This window comes from Stenella coeruleoalba (assembly GCF_951394435.1).
Source record: "Stenella coeruleoalba genome assembly, chromosome: 16".
Taxonomy (NCBI): Eukaryota; Metazoa; Chordata; class Mammalia; order Artiodactyla; family Delphinidae; genus Stenella; species Stenella coeruleoalba.
Window position 1 is genome coordinate 68,814,370 of NC_137162.1, and position 24,609 is coordinate 68,838,978.

General features: G+C 36.0%; 1 protein-coding gene across 8 annotated transcripts in view; it reads left to right on the top strand.

Moving 5' to 3' along the window:
- The window catches only part of JMJD1C (jumonji domain containing 1C), a 308,561-nt gene that overhangs the window by 210,259 nt on the left and 73,693 nt on the right, over positions 1 to 24,609 (top strand). Inside the window, exon 1 of one of the 8 annotated variants that reach the window (XM_079900217.1) lies at positions 21,041 to 22,241. The exons of 6 other annotated variants lie outside the window; for them this stretch is intronic. The gene's annotated coding sequence lies outside the window, so the exon portion shown is untranslated. Of the gene's footprint in view, positions 1 to 21,040; positions 22,242 to 24,609 lie in introns of those variants that run through there. One more of the 8 variants, XM_079900216.1, reaches the window with a different exon arrangement.

Genomic DNA, 24,609 nt, shown 5'->3' on the forward strand with positions numbered 1-24,609 from the left:
ACAAATATTTAATGATCGTCTTTGTTTCACAAATTCTATGTTAGATACTATGGAAAATACAGAGATGAATATGAAAAGATCTTCGCCCTAGAGCTCAAGGTTTTGTGGAGATAAATACATGTATAAATAAATAATGGAATAGGGACTTCGCTGGCTGTCCAGTGGTTAAGACTCTGCACATCCACTGCAGGGGGCACGGGTTCAATGCCTGGTTGGGGAGCAAAGATACCGCATGCTGTGTGGCCAATAAATAAATAATCGATTAAAGCTGTTTTATTGTGTTGTTGGTTATATGGGGTAGGAAAACAACATGGTTATATGAGGTAGGAAAATATTAATTTTGACTGAGAATATCTGAAGAGTCATAGAAAAATCTGTGTTTGAACTATGCCTTGAAAGGATTGAGTGAATTTTAATGGATGGATATGGGGAAATATCTTGAGCTAAATCAGAGGAGAATAAATGAGAAAGAACAGAGAATGTTTCAGCATCTAAGATATGCATAATTAGGGAAAGGAAGTAGTGGAAAATGAGGCAGAAAGGGAAGTTCATCTGCAAGGTGAAGAAGATTGGACACCTTTCTATATGTAATATTAAAGTGATTTGAGCAAGGGAATGATTCAGTCAAATTTGTTTTAGGATCATTTTGGAAGAGTCACATTAAATGCCAGAAGGCCATTTAAGAAATCGAAACGAACTGAATTAGTACAGTGAGAAAGGTCAGAACAAAAAAGTACCTATATGGGGTAGTTTTCTGCATGTAGATAGTATTTAAAGCCAATAAGATGCTCAGTTAGAGTTTAAGTAATAGATTTAATCTTGAGCCACATCCACATGTAAGGGATGAGAAGAAGTGGAGCCATCTGGGAAGATTGAAATGGTATCAGAGAGGTAGGAGAAAAAGCATCAGAATATGCTATTTTCAGTCAAGGGAAGAGTAAGTTTCTAAAACTTTAGTACGAAATACTTCTGAGTTAAGTAGGGTTGAGAATTGAAATGAGACTGGCACCACAGTGTTCATTGCCGCAGTGTTTACAATAGCCAGGACGTGGAAGCAACCTAAGTTTCCATCGATAGATGAATGGATAAAGATGATGTGGTACATATATACAATGGAATATTATTCAGCCATGAAAAGAAACAAAATTGAGTTATTTGTAGTGAGGTGGATGGACCTAGAGTCTGTCATACAGAGTGAAGTAAGTCAGAAAGAGAAAAACAGATACCGTATGCTAACACATATGTATGGAATCTTTAAAAAAAAAATGGTTCTGAAGAACCTAGGGGCAGGACAGGAATAAAGACAGCAGATGTAGAATGTGGACTTGAGGACACGGGGAGGGGGAAGGGTAAGCTGGGACGAAGTGAGAGAGTGGCATGGACTTATATATACTACCATATGTAAAATAGATAGGTAGTGGGAAGCAGCGGCGTAGCACAGGGAGATCAGCTCCATGGTTTGTGAACACCTGGAGGGGTGCGATTCGGAGGGTGGGAGGGAGACGCAAGAGGGAGAGGATATGGGGATATATGTATACGTATAGCTGATTCACTTTGTTATACAGCAGAAACTAACACAACGTTGTAAAGCAATTATACTCCAATAAAGATGTTAAAAAAAAAAAAAGAAGAAAGAAAAGAGACTGGAATTTAGCAGTAAGAGGGCCATTACCTTGAGAGAGCAATTTCAAGAGAGTGCAGAAATAAAAAGGTAGATTATGTTGGATTGTAAAACTAGGATGAATTGAAGATTTTATCTCAAGGCCCTATTTTAATGAAAAGGAGTGCATTGATTATGTAAAGTGTTTTCCAAAAAGCAGGACAAACATATGTTAAGTATTGTCATCTGTGCTATAGCACCTGAGAGAGTTGTAACAGTGACCATAAGTGGTAACTAGAAGAAACAGGAGAGGTCTTCACTTCAGAATATGGCTAGGAAAGCAGTGATTATTGTTTGTCCGCCCCACAGGACTGAAAGCTCTGTGAAAGCAGGAGATGTTTGGTTCTACACTGTACTTTACCCCCAGATATTTGTTGGTTGATGCAGTGGCTGGGTGGATGACTATAATAGAGTGGCCAGGTTTTATTTCACTTAGGTTTGGTGGCAAGGAGAGCATTTCAGTAAAAGGTCAAGGGAGTCCTTTATTCTTTGGTATTGGTTCTAAAATAACAGTAGCAGAAGTGATTATTCTTGGTTAGGGGGATTGGCATGTGTGATCATGCTGGAAAAAATACTTGGCTGGGTTGGAGGTGGATTTTGGCTCTGAAGAAGAGATTAAGAATTGTAGGTGGTCTTATATCATGTTAATAATGGTGGACTGTGAAGCAGGTTTGGCATTAGAATATTTATAGAACATTAGTATGATGTGATGACATTTGTCCTGTCTTAATTACTCCCATAGACTTAAATAGATCCTAGTGGTCATTTAGTCTGTGGGAATGACCACTAGGATGACTTTAAAACAATTTTTTTTTTTAAACAAGCTTGTGGGAATGGAATTAAAATATAGAGTGGAAATATAAATATTTTATGTCTGTATGTATTTCCCTTCTATCCCACTCTCCCTCCCCCACAAAAATAGAAAGAGAAAAGAAACAGAAATGTTGAGTTAAAAGCTTGGTCTTTTAAGTAGACTTTAATATAGAGAAAAGGGTGGCAAAAGTACTGTAAAAGTTATAATTCTGATCAGGTTTTTCTTACTAACTAACTAATAGTATTTGGAAATGGTCGCACAGATGAATAACTGATATATATATAGTATTCCTTCTCAAGATTAGTTCTCTCTCCCGAAAAAGAAAACTTCACATTGATTCTCTACCTTGTCAAAATTATTTTCATGAGCTCATTAATTAAATTCCCATAGCCAGTCTTCATTTATTTGTTTTGTCTTTTGATTGAAAAATGAATTCCAATATAAATTATTTTATATTAATAGCAAAATTGTCAGCATTTTTTAACATTGTATATGTTAATCGTTTTCCATAAGCATCTCAGGGGAATCATGCATATTAGAGATGGACAAGTCCTATTGAGTCTTGGTCTATAGTAGAACCCCAGGAGCTTTTTCTTAACCAGTTTTACATGTTTCCTGGTGTTTTCAGAAATTTCAGAAATTTTTATAAGTTTCCCAAGTTCCCCAGCAGCCTAGTTTGTGCCTCTAGACCTTTCTTTAAGGGTATTTACCCACTGTTGGCCTGCAGTTGCTTTTACTGCTTCCTAGAACATTCATGTAATTTATATATTTTCAAAGTATTATCTCTTTATCTGAAAAAGGCTACATTGTACATATTTGATTTTTTTGTATCTTTCATCTTTCCTCTTAGATATTTTTTCTGTGATTTTAATACATTTTTTATAATTTTTAAAATTTTGTAAGTAGCAGACAGCCATCTTAGAATTTTTGCTCTGTAATCAGGTTTTTGAATAATGAATGATATTTCTAAAAATGCCATAATTTAAAAATATTTGTGACATCTGTGCATTTATATTCGTATAATAACTTATTGTAATAAATACAATTGTAGTGAAAGCTTTGTTTTTAAAAATGTGGTTTTTTTTAAAGAGTCCACCAGTAACCCATTAACTTTAATACCAACTGCTGTAATACTTACTTTAGAAATAAGGAATTTGTACAGTCCCTTGGAGCTTTATTGCAACAGGATTTAACTTATAAATACATACTTTTAAACTATAAATAAATATTTAAGTACCATCCATCAAACAGTACTAGTCATTATTCATGAAAAACAAGTCACTGCTCATTGTCTTAATTTATAAGACTGCAGATCACTGTTGCCATCGCTAAAAAGAGAAAAGAAATATTCCCAACGGTTTTTACTATCCATCAGTCATTTTTTGCTGTTTTAATTAACATTTCCAGTCATGAGTTTATATTCATGTTTTTTTACTTCAGATCATAATAATTTTTATCATGTGCCTAGCAAAATGAATAATTATAAATTAAATTACTAGTTTTCCAAGAGAGAAAATTTTTAGTTTTCTCTTATGAAATTCTTATAAGAATAAACCATAGAAAAACCTTTTTACACGACTACCAAAAGAATTTACTGAGGAGAAGTACAGTGATTTAAACTTCACTAGTTCTGAGTTTACTGGTGCTGTGCGAGAAATTACCATGATAAAGTTGTACCTTTCATTTGTGCTAATTGGAAGAATAAAGTTTCCCAGAGTCTGTGCAACAGAAAGAACCACAGATTATATTAAAATACTGGAATTACAAAGTTATTAAATCAGTTTAAATATATATAATAACAAATAAGGAGATTAAGAGAATGAGAAGACAGACCATAGTCTAGGAGAAAAGTATTTGCATAAGACATATCTGATTAAAGACTGTGTTTTTGAACCCAAGTTCATGTGCCCTATGCACATGAAACTTCAGAGTTTGGAGCAGAGGAAGGTTTATTGCAGGGCAAAAGAAGGAGAACGGGCTGCTCAAGCTCAGAGGACCTGATGAACTCCCCTATGGCTTTCAGAGAAGAGTTTTTAAAGGCAACATTTGGGCTGAGGGCTCCTGGGTGTGTGACTTTTTTTGATTGATTGGTAGTGAGGTAACAGGGTGATGTTTCAGGAATCTTAGTCATCAGCCTTCTTGTTCCAACCAGTCTGGGGTCTACATGCTTGCTGTCAACATGTAGTCACCATCCTCCATTTGGGCAGGGATCTTAGTTCCTGCAGAACTACTCCAAGATATGCATCAGACTGTAATGTATATCCCTTGAGGAGGAACTAGGACTCTGTTTCATTGCTGAACTATTGTTTCTTGACTGCTTTTCCTTTGTTTCTGCGTTCCCTCACTTCCCTAATCAGTAACTGCTTTAATCTGTTCTTTGGAACTCAGGAAGGCCTAGGAGACTAAAGCCTTATTCTAAAACAAAAAAACAGAGAGCACAGAAAGGCTTTTGTACCCAGGAGGGCCCCACAGGGTCTTGATCAGTTTCAGTACCACCCTTTTCTTTGACACTCCTCAATCCTGAGGGTAACAGGTGAGGGGCAAGAGAGGCAGTGAAGATAGAGAGAGAGGTTAACCATAAGCTCAGCAGGGGAACTCAGTATTAGGGGGACTCGGTTTCAACTTTTGTCCAAAATATACAAAGAACTCCTAAAACTTAACAATGAGAAAACAAACAACTGGTTAAAAAATGAGCAAAAGACATCTCACCAGAGAAGGCTTACAGATGACAGATATGCATGTGAAAAAATGTTCAATATCAGATGTCATTAGAGAATTGCAAATTTAGACAAGGAGATAACCACTGCACACCTAGTAGAATGGAAAAAATCCAAAATTCTAATATTGGAAGTATTAGTAAGTATTAATACTTACTTCTAATAAGTAATATTGGAAGTACTAGTAAAATGCTGGCAAGAATATGGAGCAACAGGAACTCTTATTCATTGCTGGTGGGAATGCATAATGATACAGCCACTTTGGAATACTGTTTGGCAGTTTCTTACAAAACTGAGCACATTCTTATAATGCAATCCGGCAGTCGTGCTCCTTGGTGTTTTACAAATGAGTTGAAAACTTATGTTCATACAAAAACCTGCACATAGGTGTTTATGGCAGCTTTATTTATAGTAACCAAAACTTGGAAGCAACCAAGATGTCCTTCAAAGGGTGAATGGATAAACTGGCACATCCAGACGATGGAATGTTATTCATCACTAAAAAGAAATGAGCTATGAAGCCATGAAAAGACATGGAAGAATTTTCAGTGCATATTACTAAGTGAAAGAAGCCAATCTGAAGAGGCCATGTACTGTATGACCCCAACTATATTACACTCTTGAGTAGGCAAAACCATGGAGACCGTAAAAAAATCAGTGGGGTGGGGAGGAGGGGAGGGATGAATATGCAGAGCACAAAGAATTTTTAGGGCAGCAAAACTGTTCTGTGTGATACTCTAATGATGGTCACATGTCATACATTTGTCCAAACCCATAGAATGTACAACACCAAGAGTGAACCCTAATGTAAACGTTGGACTTCGGTGATGATGATGTGTCAGTTGTGGGTTCATTGATTATAACAAAACAAATGTATCGCTGTTTCAGAATGCTCATAATAGGGGAGGTTGTGCATGTGTGGGAATAGGGGCTATATGGGAACTCTGAATTTTTCACTCAATTTTGCTGTGAACCTACAAGGGCTTTAAGAAATAAAGTTTATTTAAAACTTTTAAGATAAAGAAGGGGAAAGATAGGAGGTTGACTAGTACACTCAGGGTAGGGTGCAGTTGGGGTAAAAAGATTGTGACACTCACTTCTGAGTCTTACCAAGTTCTTTTGTCTATTTATGCCACACAGCTTTCACTGCTAATAACATAACTATAAGAACCAGAGCTGAATGTGAGCCAGGGAACTCAGCCAGGGAAGGGGCCAGGTAGACTCAATACTTGCCTACTTTTGCAGGAGTATCTAAGCCTGGCTGCAAGTATAATTCACCAAAGACTTGCTGAGCAGCTTTTCCTTTCATCTTTTACATTTTTGGCAAAAGACACATAAGACCATAATGGGTGTCACCAGTGAATGCCCATTTTAGAGGTGACATAGCTATCAATATGTAGGTGACATGATCTGGGCTTAATGAATAGATTACATTACTTGGTGTTTCCATGTATTCTCTTTCTGTATATTCTCTTTGTGTCTAATGTGCCACACAGGATGCTTGCACTCTTTACTAATCATATCTTAGGAATTCATACATCTCATTTTTTCCTGTTATCTAGAACAGAATTAGATGTTATCCAAAAAGTACAACATGCACACATTTTCAGCATGTTATTATGCCATATAGTCCTCCCCATAAAGAAAATTCTTAAGTAACAATGATTTTACCTGGTAATACTCTTTTTTTAAATTAATTTTTATTAAAGTATAGTTGCTTTACAATGTGGTGTTGGTTCTACTGTACAGCAAAATGAATCAGCTATATGTATATATATATCCCCTCTTTTTTGGATTTCCTTCCCATTTAAGTCACCACAGAGCATTGAGTAAGTTCCCTGTGCTATACAGTAGGTTATCATTAGTTATCTGTTTCATACATAGTATCAGTAGTGTATATATGTCACTACCAGTCTTCCAATTCCTCCCACCCCCACCCCCTTTCCCCCTTGGTATCCATACATTTGTTCTCTATGTCTGTGTCTCGGCTTCTGCTTTGCAAATAAGATTATCTATACCATTTTTCTAGATTCCACATATATGCGTTAATATACAATATTTGTTTTTCTCTTTCTGACTTACTTCACTCCGTATGACAGTCTCTAGGTCCATAGCTGGTAATACTCTTGATAAACATTGAACACTCTTGCTGTTCACGTTATAGCATCCTACATAAACGAATACCCCCTGCAAACGAAGCAAATGACAGAGGATTTATCTCCAAAATTTGCAAGTAGCTCATGCCACTCAGTATCAAAAAGACAAACAACTCAATCCAAAAATGGGCAGAAGACCTAAATAGACATTTCTCCAAAGAAGACATACAGATTGCCAACAAACACATGAAAAGATGCTCAACACCACTAATCATATGAGAAATGCAAATCAAAACTACAATGAGGTATCACCTCACACCAGTCAGAATGGTCATCATCAAAAAATCTACAAACAATAAATGCTGGAGAGGGTGTGGAGAAAAGGGAACCCTCTTGCACTGTTGGGGGGAATGTAAATTGATACAGCCACTATGGAGAACAGTATGGAGGTTCCTTAAAAAACTAAAAATAGAACTACCATATGACCCAGCAATCCCACTCCTGGGCATAAACCCTGAGAAAACCATAATTCAAAAAGAGTCATGTACCAAAATGTTCATTGCAGCTCTGTTTACAATAGCCAGGACGTGGAAGCAACCTAAGTGTCCATTGGCAGATGAATGGATAAAGAAGATGTGGCACGTATATACAATAAAATATTACTCAGCCATAAAAAAAAATGAAATTGAGTTATTTGTAGTGAGGTGGATGGACCTAGAGTCTGTCATACAGAGTGAAGTAAGTCAGAAAGAGAAAAACAAATACCGTATGCTAACATATGTACATGGAATCTAAAAAAAAATGGTTCTGAAGAGCCTAGGGGCAGGACAGGGATAAAGATGCAGACGTAGAGAATGGACTTGAGGATACGGGGAGGGGGAAGGGTAAGCTGGGACGAAGTGAGTGAGTAGCATTGACATATAAACACTACCAGATGTAAAATAGATAGCTAGTGGGAAGCAGCTGCATAGCACAGGGAGATCAGCTCAGTGCTTTGCGTCCACCTAGAGGGGTGGGATAGGGAGGGTGGGAGGGAGACTCAAGAGGGAGGAGACATGGGGATATATGTATATGTATAGCTGATTCACTTTGTTATAAAGCAGAAACTAACACACCATTGTAAAGCAAGTATACTCCAGTAAAGATGTTTAAAAAAACAACATCAGTAAGTTGATTATCAGATATGTTTTTACTAAAAAAATAAATAAATGAATACCCTCTGCATGTAGGAATGCTTTCTGAGATATTACTACTTCATAAGGCAGCTCATCCCATTACTGCATAGCTAAAATTGTTATAAAGCTTTTCCTGACATTGACCCAAAATCTAGCTGTACACAACTTCCGTATATTAACCTAGTTTATCTTCTAGGTGCTGTTTCTTAAATCTTTTGGGTCAGGGACTCCTTTGAAAATCTGATAGAAGCTATCGAGAATGCTTTTCCCAGGGGAAAAAAAATTCTCACATTCATAAATTTTTAACAAATAATTTCAAGGATTTTCTGGACTCCTTGAAGGCTTTTTTAAAAAACCCAGGTTGAGATCCTCTGCTCTAGAGCAAGATATGTCAAGTTTTTCCTATATATTAAAGTATAATAAAGACTTAGGCTAAACATTCCCAGTTCCTTTAAGCAGTCCTAACATGACTTAATTTTAGACAGACCTTTGCTATCCACGTCACCTACTTTTATTTATATTTTAACGTCTATATCTTTCGAATGGGATGCCTTTAATTTTCATTTGAAATCATCTCAATCTGTTGGGACTGTTATTCATATATTTGGAACACTCTATAATAGCAGTTGTAGCATTCGCATCACACAGTACATTCTTGCCTTATATGCAGTTTCTCTTTAGCTTCATCTTTGCATCATCCAAAATCTCTGGGACAATGCTTAACACATTGTAGATATTCCAGTGAATATTTGTAGAATGAATAAAACTTCCTAATGCTTTTTTTGCATCAAAAGCTGCCAAGCAAGTTTTACCACATATTATACTGATGCATGCCTCTGAGGGATGGGGTGGGAGAGTGTGTTGTACCATACTTAAGTAGTAGCTTTTTGGAACCTAAACTGGGGATTTAACATTATTGTTTTTAAATTTCTTTGTACAAGAGCAGTTAGTTCCTTTATTATCTAGATAAGATGCCAAGGAAAACAAAATAGTGGTAACTCTTACTTTCTGTATGTAATATGCACAGTGGATATATACCACATCATAGGGGCTGCACAAACATTTGCTAACTGGATGAATAATTAATGGTCATGAACTTGTAATAGCTAAAGTATGTAATTTGAGAGCTTGATTCACTATTAGTGAATGTTTTATGCTTCATGTATCTTTTTTTATATTGAAGTATAGTTGATTTACAATGCTGTGTTAATTTCTGCTACACAGCAAAGTGATTTAGCCATACATACACATTCTTTTTTTATATCCTTTTCCATTATGGTTCATCAAAGAACACTGAATATAGTTCCCTGTGCTATACAGTAGGACCTTGTTGTCCATCCATTCCATACATACCACAAGTCTGTTCTCTATTTCTGTGAGTCTGTTTCGTAGATAGGTTCATTTGTGTCATATTTTAGGTTCTACATGTAAGTGATACCATTCTAAAGATGAGCACCTTTAATTATAACTTCATGTATGCTTTGTAGATGTCAGGATAGGACACGTAACCTTAGTGTCCCCATTTTCTCCCCCCATCCCCCAAATTGCTGTAATTGATCATACATGATAGGAGACTGTAATGTAATTTTGGGCCTTCACCTCCTTGGGTCACAATCTTAAGCCAACTCATTCTTGGTTCATAGTTCATGTGACCTGGGAAATTTTTTTGCTGCTTCATAGGCAATTTTAATCAGCTTGGAAATCTTTTTTGTTGATGATTAACTATGCTTTTGGCTCTTCATATCTTCTCTTGAGGAACTTCCTCTATGTTCCTCCTACTGAGTAGAAGGTAAGGAACAGCAATGATTGGAATTCTCATCTTTTTTAAGCATCAAGAGAAACTACCTTTGTGGTTATATTGTTTACTATTTTGGCTCTGTTCCCTCCTTCCATTTAATCTAGGGATGCAACAGTGCCACTTTCTGAGCCTGCTGCTTTAACTGCATGATATTTTTAGGAATCCAAGGCATCTTTAAATAGGTATCTCTTTGCATAATACAAGAGCTTATCTTCCACTAGCCCTAGGTTACTTGAATTTGAGAACCTGGTGTGTGAAATTGATTGCTACATGGTTCTCACATCTCCACATTGAGAGTGAGCAGCTTTCCAGTGTAAGCTGTTGATAAGCTATTTAAAGACCCTGTGCTTCCTGAGAGAGGAGGAGGTTGAGTTAGCAAAGTGACAAGGAGACTGGTTTGTCAAGAGAATATCTAAGACCTGAACTGGGGCACTCTGTCCTGAGATTTGATCACTCTAGACTAGGTGTTTTCAACCAGCATTCATGGATCCTTGAAGCAGTGGTTCTCAAAGCTGACCGAACCTCAGAGTTAAGTCAGATAGCATTTTAAAACTGAGGATTCCTAGGCTGGTTCAGTATTCTTTTATTTGATGGTCAGTGAGGTACAGACGCAAGAGGAGACACAGGAGAGGCACATGAAAACGAAGTTTGTTATACTCAGAGGTCCTAGAGAGAGAAAGTCACTATGCCACAAGGGAGTGGGCTCAACCAAGCAGGTGGGGAGCCAAGAGAGAGCACAAGGACCTGTAGGCTAGTGTTCTTCTTGGGGGCGTCAGGTTGGATTACCCAAGTAAAAGTAAAAGAGCCAAGAAGATTTCATTGGTGCCTTTGAATGTTATTAGGTCATGGTCAGAGGAGGGCAGGAAAGGGAACTTGTGGCAGAGGCCAACCTTATCAACCTGGTGTACCTGGTCACCTGGGCCAGGGTGCTTATAGCCTACTTGTGGAGATGTTGAGGCAGTGGGGAAAATATTTTAAAAATGAAGTTTTAAAAATATTTACAAAAAAAAATATTTACAATGAAGTGCCCCATCCTGATTTTTTGATTCAGTAGATCATCAGGGTTAAAGCTTAGAAATGTATATTCTTAGAAGATTCTCCAGATGATCTTGGAAACCCCTGAAATTGTGGTGCAAAATTTTATGTGTCATGTTTCGGGGGGGCTATAGCTTTCATCAGACTCTGGGAGTACACTGACCCCAAAGAGTTTAAGAACACTTGCTATGAGCCACTGGTTCTCAAACTTCAAGGTGCTCCAGAATTACCCAAGGACTTGTTAAAACACAGATTTCTAGGCCCTACCTCTCAGAAATTCTGATTCTGGTAGGGGTGAAGCCTGAGAATTTGCATTTTAAACTAGTTACTTGATACTGTTGATGCAGCTGGACAGAGGTCTGTCCTTTGAGAACCACTGTTTTAAGGACTTGGCTAACAACACTGTGCCTTCAGCATTAAGCTCTGGAAGTAAAGTAAACCTTTCAGGATTCTTTACCAATTAATGTAGTAATAAACTTAATGAAGCTTATCAAAGCTCAATCCAGTACACTACTGTAAGAGAATGGTAAAGAAAATTCCCTCCTTGCTGGCAAAGCAAGTGGCAGTGGAAAGTACACAGGCATTTTTAGTTGACCCATTGATAAATCTGTTTCATAAGCAATTGCTTCTTTTTTAAAAAAATTTTTATTGAAGTATAGTTGATATTATATGTTACCACACAGATTTTAAAGGTTATACTCCATTTATAGTTATTATAAAATATTGGCTGTATTTCCTGTATTGTACAGTATATCCTTGTAGCTTATTTTATACATAACAGTTTGTATCTTTAATCCCCTCCCCCTTCCCTCTCCCCACTGGTAACCACTAGTTTGTTCTCTGTATCTGTGAGTTTGCTTCTTTTTTGTTACATTCAGTAGTTTGTTGTGTTTTAGCAGTTGCTTCCTTATGTAGCATTTCTCCCCATCAGAGTAGAAAAATTCATAGTTCCATGACCATTTAAATGACTTGATTTTTTTTTTTTAAGCTAAATCATGTAACCTTTTGAGTATGCTCATGTTATCCAAGGCCAAGTAGAATACAGCTCGAAGTTTGACCTAAATGTGTTGGGAAGAAGGAAAGATGATCCTAAGGATTCCTGAAATCAGGAAAAACTGTTCTACTTTAAAAAGCTCTTAAAAACAGGTGGTCAGTGGTCAATGCAGAGAAGTTTTCAGATCCCTAAGGAGAAAACAACTGTTTGAAAAGCTATAAAACACTGCTAAATCCACAGGAGTCCCAAAGAAGTTTATTTGTCCAGACTGCTTACAGGCTGTCTGAAACTTTGAAGGAAACTAAGATCCTGGAAGGAATCTATTATCCATGAAGAGTCTAATTGTGAAACTTTCCTCTCTCTCTACAGAGATAAACTTAAGCAAGGCTTCTGGGCATCACTAATGGACCTTAGCTTTTTCCCTCCCCACTTAGCCTTAGGACTTTTGTTGCCTCATCCCCTTAGAGGGAGATGTCCTCAATGAAACAGGAACTGACCTAAATTAAGAAAACAGAGCTTTCCAGGGGAGGGATTTCTTTTAAAGGAAGTGTAGCAAAATTATATTAGTGGTTATTGACCTGAAATTAGGTTATGGGTATTCGTTTTCTCTGGGGTTTTTTGTTTTGTTTTTGTGGGTTTTCTTCCAATATAAACTTTCATTTGTCCTGTAATATGTTAGAAGGGAAGGAAAGTTCATTTTCAATGAATCATAATTTGTTAGTAATTCAAAGAAAACACTTTAGTGCCAAAGTCTTTATGTGAAATTCTCTCTTCCATTGTAGCCTTTTAACTTGGCATTGTAGTTAGTACTTTGTTATTTCAGGCCTGTCAAAATGTTGGCATAAGTTATAATACTTAACGAAATATGCTTGAAACTTTGATAACTTTGGTATTACCATATTTTGAATCTAAATACTACTTAGCATATGGATCATTATCACCTAAAATGTATTAATTTAAAAAATAACCAAAATAGCTACTCTATTATACTTAATGGAAGTCGTGAATCCTCCTTGTTAGTTGAAAAATTCCGCTTCCAGATTGTTGCTGACATCATCATAGTTTTTGACAAAAAAGGAGATAATGGAGAAATAATTGTAGAGGCTTTGTTGACTTGTGCTTCACAAGTAACAAATGTTTGCCAGACAGAAATGAACAAAACCAATAAAGAAATAGATATCCTATTCAAGTTTCCAAGAGTACAAGCAGTGAAATGATTAATAAAAATTGGAAGAAATATTTTAAAATATTTTATTTAGCTTAACTTGGAATTTCTTCTGTGATTTTGATTATTAGCATTTTAACACATGCTTTGCATTTATGGTTGAGTAGATTTAATTTTGTAATATTTTTTATTCTCACAAAATTACATTTACTTTTTTTTTTTTTTTGCGGTACGCGGGCCTCTCACTGTTGTGGCCTCTCCCGTTGTGGAGCACAGGCTCCGGACGCGCAGGCTCAGCGGCCATGGCTCAGCGGCCATGGCTCAGCGGCCACGGCTCACGGGCCCAGCCGCTCCGCGGCATGTGGGATCTTCCCAGACCGGGGCACGAACCCGTGTCCCCTGCATTGGCAGGCGGACTCTCAACCACTGCGCCACCAGGGAAGCCCTACATTTACTTTTTCAACGTAAGAGATGAAGGATCTGTGGATTACAGAAATTCTGTGCCCCAGAAGTCTCCCATGTAGTTATTTCTGCCAAGCAGAACAAGTCTTGGTTAACTTAATTTATTCTAAAATGGGAGATGTTACTTTTTACTTTTAATTCTGCCACCTTATGTCAGTAATACATGAACATTCAGCAGTACCCTTTTTATGCTTTCTTATATGCAAAAGCAGCAGTAGCAGTGTTTATGAAAAGTTTGGTTTAATTTTGTTTATCTTCGCTTTGCTCTTAAACATTAAATTGCTTAATGAATACAGTATTAGATCTTAGAATTGGAAAAAATCTTTGATATTTCATAAACAACCCCTTGCCAAAGCCAGAAATGGGATCCATCAGGGACAAGCTTGCCAAGTTAGTTTTCATCCAGATTCTTCTTGAGTGCTTCTTGTTATTGGAAGCTCACTACTTCATGAGTAAGTGTCCCTTGGTTTGATAGTGTTTAATTATTAAAAATTTGTACATTCTTTGTGCTGAGCTAGAATTGGCCTTCATGGAAATTTTACTTACAAGCTTCTTCCTTTTCAAATTACCCAACCCTTTAAATAATTGTACATAGTTAATTATTGTTTGCTCTCCTCTTCTCCATTCCTTCAAATGATCCTAATAATTCATGATTTTTAAGTGTCGACACATCACAGTTTGTAATCGTTCCTCTTCTATTATGATGTCCCAAGTTGATCAAGATATTCAGAGGTGGTATGACCAGTGCAAAATCTAAGGGGACCAGTACCTCCCTTGGTCTGGGTACTTTGTGTCAAAATTTGATTTGTCACCACTCTGTCCTCTCTTTTTAAAAAATACGTGACTTTGGGCTTCCCTGGTGGCGCAGTGGTTGAGGGTCCGCCTGCCGATGCAGGAGACACGGGTTCGTTTCCCGGTCCGGGAAGATCCCACATGCCGCAGAGCAGCTAGGCCCGTGAGCCATGGCCGCTGAGCCTGCGCGTACAGAGCCTGTTCTCCGCAATGGGAGAGGCCACAACAGTGAGAGGCCCACTTACCGCAAAAACAAACAAACAAACATGACTTCTATTGGCTTAGTGTCTTGAAATCCTCCCGGATTCTTTCATATGAATTTCTAGGAAGCTAGATCTCCCTTACATTCTACCTATGTAGTTGATTTTTTCAACCTAAAAATAGAACCTAACCTTTTGATTATTAACTTTGGGAGTAATCTAGTTCTTAATTGCATTTTTTGTGAGATATATTTTGGAATCATTCTGTCATTTATTAATTTGCAAATAAAGACAGCCTTCAAGTGATAGTGTGTAAGACCAAAGATGAAGAGATGCTATATTATAGGTTAAAAGCAGTACTATTATTCAGTACTATTTAACTAGGTACAAATGTACCAAGAACTGTCATCTAGCCCATATTTCATTGACTTACGTATTGCAAATTTTCTTGGTGAAAGTAACCTTTGTTTTTATTAAAAGACAAATTATTCTCAATGAGTATATTTGTCTCTTAGTAACTATCACTGTGTGGGGTTTTTTGTTTGTTTGTTTTTTCATGATTCTAATTATCCATCTTAGAGTTTTTCTGGAGTTCATTTACTAGCATGTAGTTTTTTTCTAAATTGCCCCTTTCCTCCTTTATAAATATTAATAGATACCTCTCTCTAATACCCTGATAATGTCATGGTTTTTTCAAAGATTGCCAGTAATGGCTCTGAGTTTATATCTGTCAATTTAATATTCTAACATGTAATTTATTTGAACCCTCTAAACTTGGAATTTTGGTTGTTTAACAAAAGCATGAAGATTTTCCTATTATTTTTCTAATAGTAGAGAAGTGAAGAAGGCCTAAATATCCAACACTGAGAAAAAGCAGAGTAAACTTAATGTTCATTTGCTTGATTATTAAGTATTTGTTAGATAGCTATTTTAAATGATGGCAGTGTAATAACATGAAAAGAGTACTAAGTGGGGAATTCCCTGGCGGTCCAGTGGTTAGGACTCTCTGCTTTCACTGCAGGGGCCTGGGTTCAGTCCCTGGTTGGGGAACTAAGATCCTGCAAGCTACATGGCACAGCCGCCCCCACCCCCCAAAAGAAATACTAAGTGAAATGAGCAACTTATAAATTATATGTGCCTTAAAACTTGGTAACAAATATACATACTTGTGGAAAAAGCAATTACATGCTTAACTGGCTGAGTTCATGGTTAGAACCGTGGGATCCTTTTTTTCACCCATTTCTTTTGTTTTCCAAATTATTCTCTAATGTAATTATGTTATTTATAAGGAAAACTAGTTGTTTCTTGAAACAAAGCAAAAAGGATCCTATATCTGTTTTTTATGGTTTAGTTTATTTTTAATCCCTAGTTTACACTTTCTACATTAAAAATATTTTTTCTTGATAGAAATAATAGTGACAAAATAGGAATTAAATTAAACTTGCTTTTTCTTTTAACTCTTAGTGTTTTATTGTCTTCTCAAATGGTGTTTTTCAGAATATAGCTTTAGAAACTCTTATGTTGAATGGTTTACCTAATCCTGGTTGTTTCTTCTTTCTGATAGGTGACAAGTGTCAGTAAAGCATATTAAAAATAGATAAGTTTATTATGCTCTACCTCTTTTCCTTGGTAGTATATAATCTTGCATTTTCTTCTAGACTAGTTTCAGTTTCCTCCATTTTAAGTTCAAAGTTTGAAGTTTTATTCAGCAGATAGCAAAACACTTTGCTCTCTGCTGCCTCATGGCAACAAGCACGAAAACAATATGGTTGTTTCACACCATCTTACAATGTAAAAATCATTCATTCAGCTATGAATTAGGAAATCCAGTTTCTAGTCCCAGGGCTTCTACAAAGAAGTATTTTGATGAAAAAAATCACTTAATCTCTCTGAATGTCCATTTCTTCCTCTGTAAAAATGAGATTAATCTCTAAAGTTCCATTTCTATTTTAACAACTATCTTTCTCGTATTAAATTTTCTGATTCTCATTTTACTGCCTCGGATTTGAAAATCCACCTTCATTTTACAGTAAATTCCCGTACTTACCTGATGCTATTTTGGGACTTTTTAAAGTATCCATTGATTATTATTTATGTATGTTCTAGTTTCCCATTGTTGTATTAATTAGAGCATTGAAATTTGATGTATCTTTTAGGGCTAGTTTCCTATCATTGATTTGTATTTTTCTTTTCTTTATATTTGCTTTTCCATAAATTTGATTTGTCTACTTCCAAAAAATCTTATTGCTATTTTTATCAAAGTCATATTAAAGTTATGGAATAATTTATTTAAAAATTACATATTAGGGCTTCCCTGGTAGTGCAGTGGTTGAGAATCCGCCTGCTGATGCAGGGGGTACGGGTTCGTGCCCCGGTCCAGGAAGATCCCACATGCCGCGGAGCGGCTGGGCCCGTGAGCCATGGCCGCTGAGCCTGCGCATCCAGAGCCTGTGCTCCACACGGGAGAGGCCACAACAGTGAGAGGCCCGTGTACCGCAAAAAAAAAAAAAAAAAACCCAAAACCAAAAAAAATTACATATTATTGACAGAGGTTTAAAGGAAAAAATATCAAGTATTCAGAATATTATAATATGAGCAAGGGAACCAAAGTAAATCATCAAGCATGATTACTGTATTAATGAATTTTGAGGTAACTACTTCTGAAGTTGTGATAATATTTCTAGTGGTTTTGAAAGAAGCGTGAATAACTTAGGAAAGAAGGTTAAATATTTAATTCTCGACATATTTGGCTTTATGTGGCGACAGGGTACAAGTATGGCTGTGTCCTAGTAACAGTATAAAATACAGGTTAGAAGGTGAAAATTTAGGTCTAAAAATATAGTTTGGAATTATTTGTGGAAAGAAAAATTGGTTATCTCAATGGCACACACCTGTGAAGTGGTAGAGAAAGAAAAGTACAGTCAGCCCTCCCTATTTGCGGATTCTGCATCTGAGGATGCAATCAACCGTGGAAAATTTCAGAAGAAGAAATTCCAGAAAATTCTCAAAAACAAAACTTGAATTTGCCTTGCACCTGGCAACTGTCTACATAGTATTTATATTAAGATTATAAGTAATCTAGAGATGATTTAAAGTTTATGGGAAGATGTGGGTAGGTTATATGCAAATACTATGCTATTTTATATGAGAGACTTGAGCCTTCAAGGATTTTGATGTCTTCCTGGGCCCTGGAACCAATCCCTCACAGATACAGAGGGATGACTTTAAGTGAAACCTCATAATATTGGGAGGAAGAAAGACTGATCAGGGAGATTCTGAAAGAGAAGTCCTAGATATGACAAACTGATAAAACTACTCGAGTTAAGAGTATGTGCTTTATTAGTACTCAGAAAGACTAGAAGGAAAAAATAAAAGAAAGGACACTGAATTCAGCCATAATGCTTATTCAGTCACAGAGACTATTTGTGTAGTGTTTTTGTTTATCAACAATGATTTTTCTTAGTCAACTGTATGTCATAGAACCTATGATGTGATATTTACCAAGTTAAAAAAATGAACACATTCAGTTGTTGCACAACTTTCCTCTTAATGACTGGGGCAGTTATCAAGGATATAGGTAACAAAGGAGGGAAAAGTGCATTAATTGAAGACATCCCATGCATATTGGTTGAATGAATGTCCTGCATGCTTAAGGGAGAGAAGAGAGTTTAAAAATCAAGATTATGTCTGTATCATCTGGAGATCCTCTTGGAACTTCATGGTCTATTGAAGGTACGAAACTGCTACACAACCTTTGCAGTGCTTGGAAGATGTACATGGATTTGTTAATGTGAAGAAGTTAATCATTTGGGCACTACCATGATGCGAGAGTTTCATTAGAGTTTCATTACACGTTTCATTATATATTTTCATAGATTTATAGGGCAATAGGGCATAATGAAAAGTATTTTCCTGAATCTAGTCAGCCTTCAAATAAGGCCATATCAAATCCAAATCCTCTTTTAACTACTATTGTTTCTCTTGTTTTCCTATCCTTATGTCTAAAAAAGAAATACTTAAAATGCTAATAAGCCACTGAAACTTAGAGGTTTTTGGTTTTTTGTAAAGTCTGTATACTTGGAGAAATCCACTTGTTTGTTTAGGCTTCCATATCTATAAAGATGAGGGATTTATTTCTTTGATAGCCCAAGATAAATGGGACTAAAATGCTAGTTTAACTCTTAATTACATGTAAAAAGGTTCTACAGTTATTGGAAGGAACAGATTTTCTTCAGATAGCCATACAGTGTTGCCTTCCTTTTAAGCCTCTGTTTACTTTCTCACCTCTGTTGACTTATTCAGCTTGTAACCTAGAAACCAGCTAAAAAGGAAGGAAGTCAGAGATGTGTATTTCTGGGCAGTAACTGGAGTAGTTTCCTCTTCCTCTAGCCTGGTTAGGCTGCCAGAAAAGACCTTTTACCCAACCAAAAAAAAGAAAGAAAAAAAAATTTTAACAGTAGCTCTTCAACTTCCTTCCTTAATTCATTAAGGAAGGTATAAGCCATAAGAAGAACCAGTTTAAAGGACTGAAATGCTCCTCGCCTCAAATTGGTGCTTTTCGCTGTCTGGAAGGTGATATTTAATACCATCCCTTATGAGTTGTAAGAACAAGAGAGAATTAAGGAGACTTGATGTAAAAGCTGAGCAACTTAACGCTTGCTACCAAGTGGTTTCTCTGTATTGTTACTTCACTATTTTTATTTGTGTTAGAAATTTGCCAGCGTACCAGACCAAACTCACACTCATATATTTATAAAAATATTTATCAAGGCCAATTTAAATATTAAAAAGATATTTGTGGTTTTCAACTAGTTGCACTTGTACCCTTTATTTGCATTAAGAATCAACTATGTAGTATTTATATCAATGGAGAAGCATCTAACTTTAATGTAGCTCTGATGTAGTATGAAATAAAAGTGAATGGTTTTTCAGTATTGACATTATTTTGATTTTATAAAAATTATTGAATTATGTACCATTAGCAATATATAAATATTGTGGCATTTGGATTGTTAGCTAAGTGTAGGTCTTAATGCTGTTTGATTCTGTAGGGGACTAATAGTACTTGAGGAACAAAGACATGTTTTTAAGTTAATAACAACACATATAGTCAAACTTGAATTTATGTGAGATTGTAAGATGAATCTTGTGAAATATTTAACTCATTCTCTAATGTACAGTAAATTGTAGAAAAGTAGTATGATGTATATTTAAAATTTGATAGTCTATAATGTAATAATCTGAATCAAACATTTGAGGTTGTTTGTGGCTCAGAATAAGGCTGCCATATTACTCGTTGTTCTTCTGGAAACTTACATTGAATTCTTTTAATTCCATATATGTTTTATGTTCACGTCTTAAGTAATTAATTATGAATGAATTATTGGGATGCTGTATTTTATATTTTGGCTGCGTTGGGTCTTCATTGCTGTGTGCTGGCTTTCTCTGGTTGTGGTGCACGGGGTTAGTTGCTCCACGGCATGTGGGATCTTCCCAGACCAGGGCTCGAACCCGTGTCCCCTGCATTGGCAGGTGGATTCTTAACCACTGTGCCACCAGGGAAGTCCCTTTACTAACATTCATTGAATAATCATTACCCCTCTCTTTCATCCTTAAAACAGGATTGATTGAGATTTTAAGTGCAATCCATAATAGACTAAATTTAAAATATCTGCTTTTCAGTAGTTAACCTGATGTTTTCTTTGAAATGAAATTGATACATCTGGAATAGATTTAAAGGGACAGGGCATTGGCTGGTGTCTGGAAGTTTTTCTTTTAACATAATTTGATAAAATGGTTGTGTGTGCGGTGTTTAAAAAAATCAGTGTAAAATTTTAAATTTGTTGAAATTGAGATACCTAACATTGGGACAAATTTATAATAAAAGACCATTCACAAACATCATTAAAAAATAGGTGAATGAAGATGGTGTTTCAGAGACACTAGTCTGCCACCTTCTTGGTCTGCCGGCTTTCCGAATAAAGTCGTATTCATTGTCTCAAAAAAAAAAAGGTGAATGTTTTCTTGCACTTGCAGATATCTGACATTCTTTGTATTCAGTGTGTTTATTATACATACAGCACACATCTCAATTCAGACTAATCACATGTCAGGTGCTCAGTAGCCATGTGTGGCCATTATAGGTTTTTATAACTGTAAACTATTTAAATTATTTTTATAAACAATGAAAATGTTTCAGGAATATTTTTTAATCTGCCAAAATAAACATTACCGGTGCGTTTTTCCTTTGAGTAAAGTGTCAGTGAGATTGTTGGTTATGTCATTTGATTTAACTTAATTACTCCAGAAATGTTAAACTGTTTTCTTCCCTGCATTTTTAGAAATGTCAGTATATTTCTAAGGAGAAATGATTAAACTAAAAATAAACTATTTACTTGAAAACACACTTGAAAGTATTTTTGATGGTTTAAAGTTATGCTTTATTTTTTCCAGCTTGAGAGATATTTACACATTACTTGTTTTCTGCACTTTCTCCCCTTGGTAAATCTGGAAAGCAAAAACTTTGTATTTGCATTTGCTTTATGAAGGAGACAGTAAACTTGAGCTCTCAGTCTCGCCACTAGTCTGTCTTTGTCTGTTGTTAAAATTATGAGCCAGTCTCTATGGCGCAGCCAAATGAGTAATCACCAGTAATGTGACTCGTGCTGGAAGTGACTCCATCAGCACCTGTGACGGAGGATTAGTTACAGTTTACAGAGCACCGCCTCTTCCCTTCTCTCAGTGTGCCCTAAGCCAAGTAGTCGTTCTCATTTGGGTGTCTGCACTGTTGGAAGCTACTGCAGTGTGTTTCCACGCAGAGTACAGTGGGAAAAGGCTTTCTCTAGCTGATGGATGGCTGTTCTCTCTATTTGGAGTATCTTACTGGTTATGTAAGCGACCTCGGGAGAAATTATCCTGACCCAGATCGGAGGATGCAGTAGTGCTTCAGCTGCAGGATTTCTTAGTCGTTAACACCACAGTGCTGATGACAAAGAGCGAGTTGTAATCCTCATCACTGCCAGGACCGAGCCGGAGCAGACAGAAAATCGTCATTTGCTCGTCGGAGACTTGTTAGGTTACAGCCTCTGCTTCGTTCTGTGGTCTTGGCTTTTCTTACTATACAATGACGACGCTGCAAGTAAGCTTAGAAATGCTTGGTTTGAGAGACATTTGCCTGTGATTTTTTAAGACTTAAGAAGTATTTAGGTTAGATTAAAAAAAAATACTGCTCAAGAACAAAATGGAAATGTCAGCAATACTTCTTGACCTTTAAAGCCTTGTCGTGGATATATGAGATTTAAAGATACTTTAAAATTCTCAAGAACAAAGTACGGTTTGTATTTTTCTGCTTCCTTTTTCTTTTGTCTTAATTTACATTTGGTTTTGCTTCTCAGCCTTAGGAATTAAGGTCACTGTCTTTTATAGATCCAGCCTTAGTGTTCTTAGTTTTAAGAATTTTTAACGATTTCATTTGTTTAGGAAGAGATTTATTGTGTGTGCAGTAATTTCATAACACTGTAAAGATAAAAAAAAAAGACCTCAGTTGTTTAAAGTATTATAGCAGAAATGTTTTAGATTAGGGTTTTAGAATATAATGTGTTAAGGGAAGTAGGGGTGTTTGTTTTGTGAGGGTTTTCTTCTGTGGTGTATTCTTTTCCCCACCCCCAACTTGTTTTCTAACAGTATCGTGTTTTTCAATAGACCTGCTTGGGTGGGAATTTGGACTTTGTTCTTTCGAGTCACTCCAGTCTTTTTTTTTTTTTTTTAAGACTAAACCTTGACTTCTGAAATGTATCCTAGATTGTTTTCTGCTTTAGTATTCCTTTAGGGAGATTTATATCAGATTTTTGTAGTTAATGAGCCTGATTTTTTTCACTTGGAAAAGGAATTGTTAAATGTTAACTGGAGATTGTTAGAAACTCAGACTGTAGACATAAACTCCATGAATTTCCAATTAAATGTTAAATGATGAGGTTTAACATGGTTTGTTTGAGCAGCTGAGTTATGTTTGAGAACTGCAGCTGATTTATTTTAAAAATGTATTTTCGAGGAGGGCTCATCTGTTCGCCTCTTCCTCATGTGAATGGAATGTGGTGCAGCATGGAGCCCCAAACAGGATACAGTTGTTCTAAGCATTCTTCCTATAGCGTGGTAGGCCCTACTAGAAATGCAGACTCTCAACTAAGTATTTATTTTGGCTTTATACTATTTTTAAAGTACAGTTAACAAAGACAAAGGACCTTAAAAGAACTCCCAATCCATTAATAAAATTGAAAAAGTGTTTTGTTTAATTGGTAGTTTTAATTTGGATTTTCAAAGGCTTTTTTCAGCATTAGAATAATAGTCTTTTTATGATTAGGGCCATATTCTACTGTGACTTTCATCAGATGGTAGCTCCTTGCTTCCCCTTAGGCTGTGGAAGTTCCTCATAGAATGGTATATCTTTAGAGTCTTGAATTACTTAGCTATGCATGAGTTCTAGTTACTTTACATTCCAGTGCACCTAGACCCATGAAATACTTACTACATAAAAATCTGTAGGATCCATTCGCTTTTATTTAAATATTTTTTATTTTTAAGCTAATAATGTCTTTGAAATGGTTATGTTTGACTTGGATACAAAAGTTAATAATGGTTACATCATTGACTTGCCACTTTAGGGAATCAGGATGTATTTTTAACTCTTAGCTTTATATGTTGTTTGTCTTTAATTTTTCCATAAAGTACGAACAGTTGCATATTTTTAGGGTTGCTTGTTTAATATATATTAAAACATTTCTTTAACAAGTACTATAAAAGTATTTATCGGCACTTGGTGGGAACATATTTTTAGTTTAAAAGTAATTGCACATTTTAAAATTTGCAGGTCGTGGCCCTGTTTACTAATATTTAAGAAGCATGGTATACTTTTGACTTCCATTTGTACATGGTTATTATAAGTCTTCATGTATCAGAAATAGACCATTATAAACCAGTCTTTTAACATTTCTGATAGCTAAATTCTACCAGTGGCTTTCAGTTTAGATACCCTAAAATGAGAAATTCTTTATTTTAGCCTAGAAACTAAACCTTTGTTTTTTCTAACTCAGTAATTTAAATTATGATAAATTGGCCTGTTGAAATTTACCCTTAGAACTCTGACCTACCTTAAAAAGCTGAGTTCTGAGAGGTTCTCTTCACAAGAATGTTTTTCATATTATAAAATGACTAGTTCTCATAGGAAATGCAAACCACCTGTATTATTTGCGTAAGAAAGAGGCACTCAAGACTGGAGAAGTTTACTTTTTTTCCAGATCCTACTTAATTGAATTGTATCTTTAGCCACTTAGATAATACCTTTTGTAGACCTTTTTGTTAACCTTCCCAAGTTGATCCGACTTGGTACTGTTTAAAAAGAAATAGAGCATTTGATAAAGTTCAAGGATTAAATGTTCTCCTGAGAAGGTGCCAGTGTTTTCTAGTTTACTAAAAACTAAACAAAGATATAATATGAAAATGTTACATATTACACTAAGGAATTTAGTTATGGTAAATGGAAAATGTTAGATGGCAACAGTAGCAGGAGATAGCTAAATAATGGGGGAATGTCTGTTTTGAAAATGTAATTTCTCACCCCAGTAAAAATACTTTTGATACATATGTAGTACTTAAAAGGTTAGACCTAGGACATGGGAGGGAGGATATTACTGTGACTAGGTTTT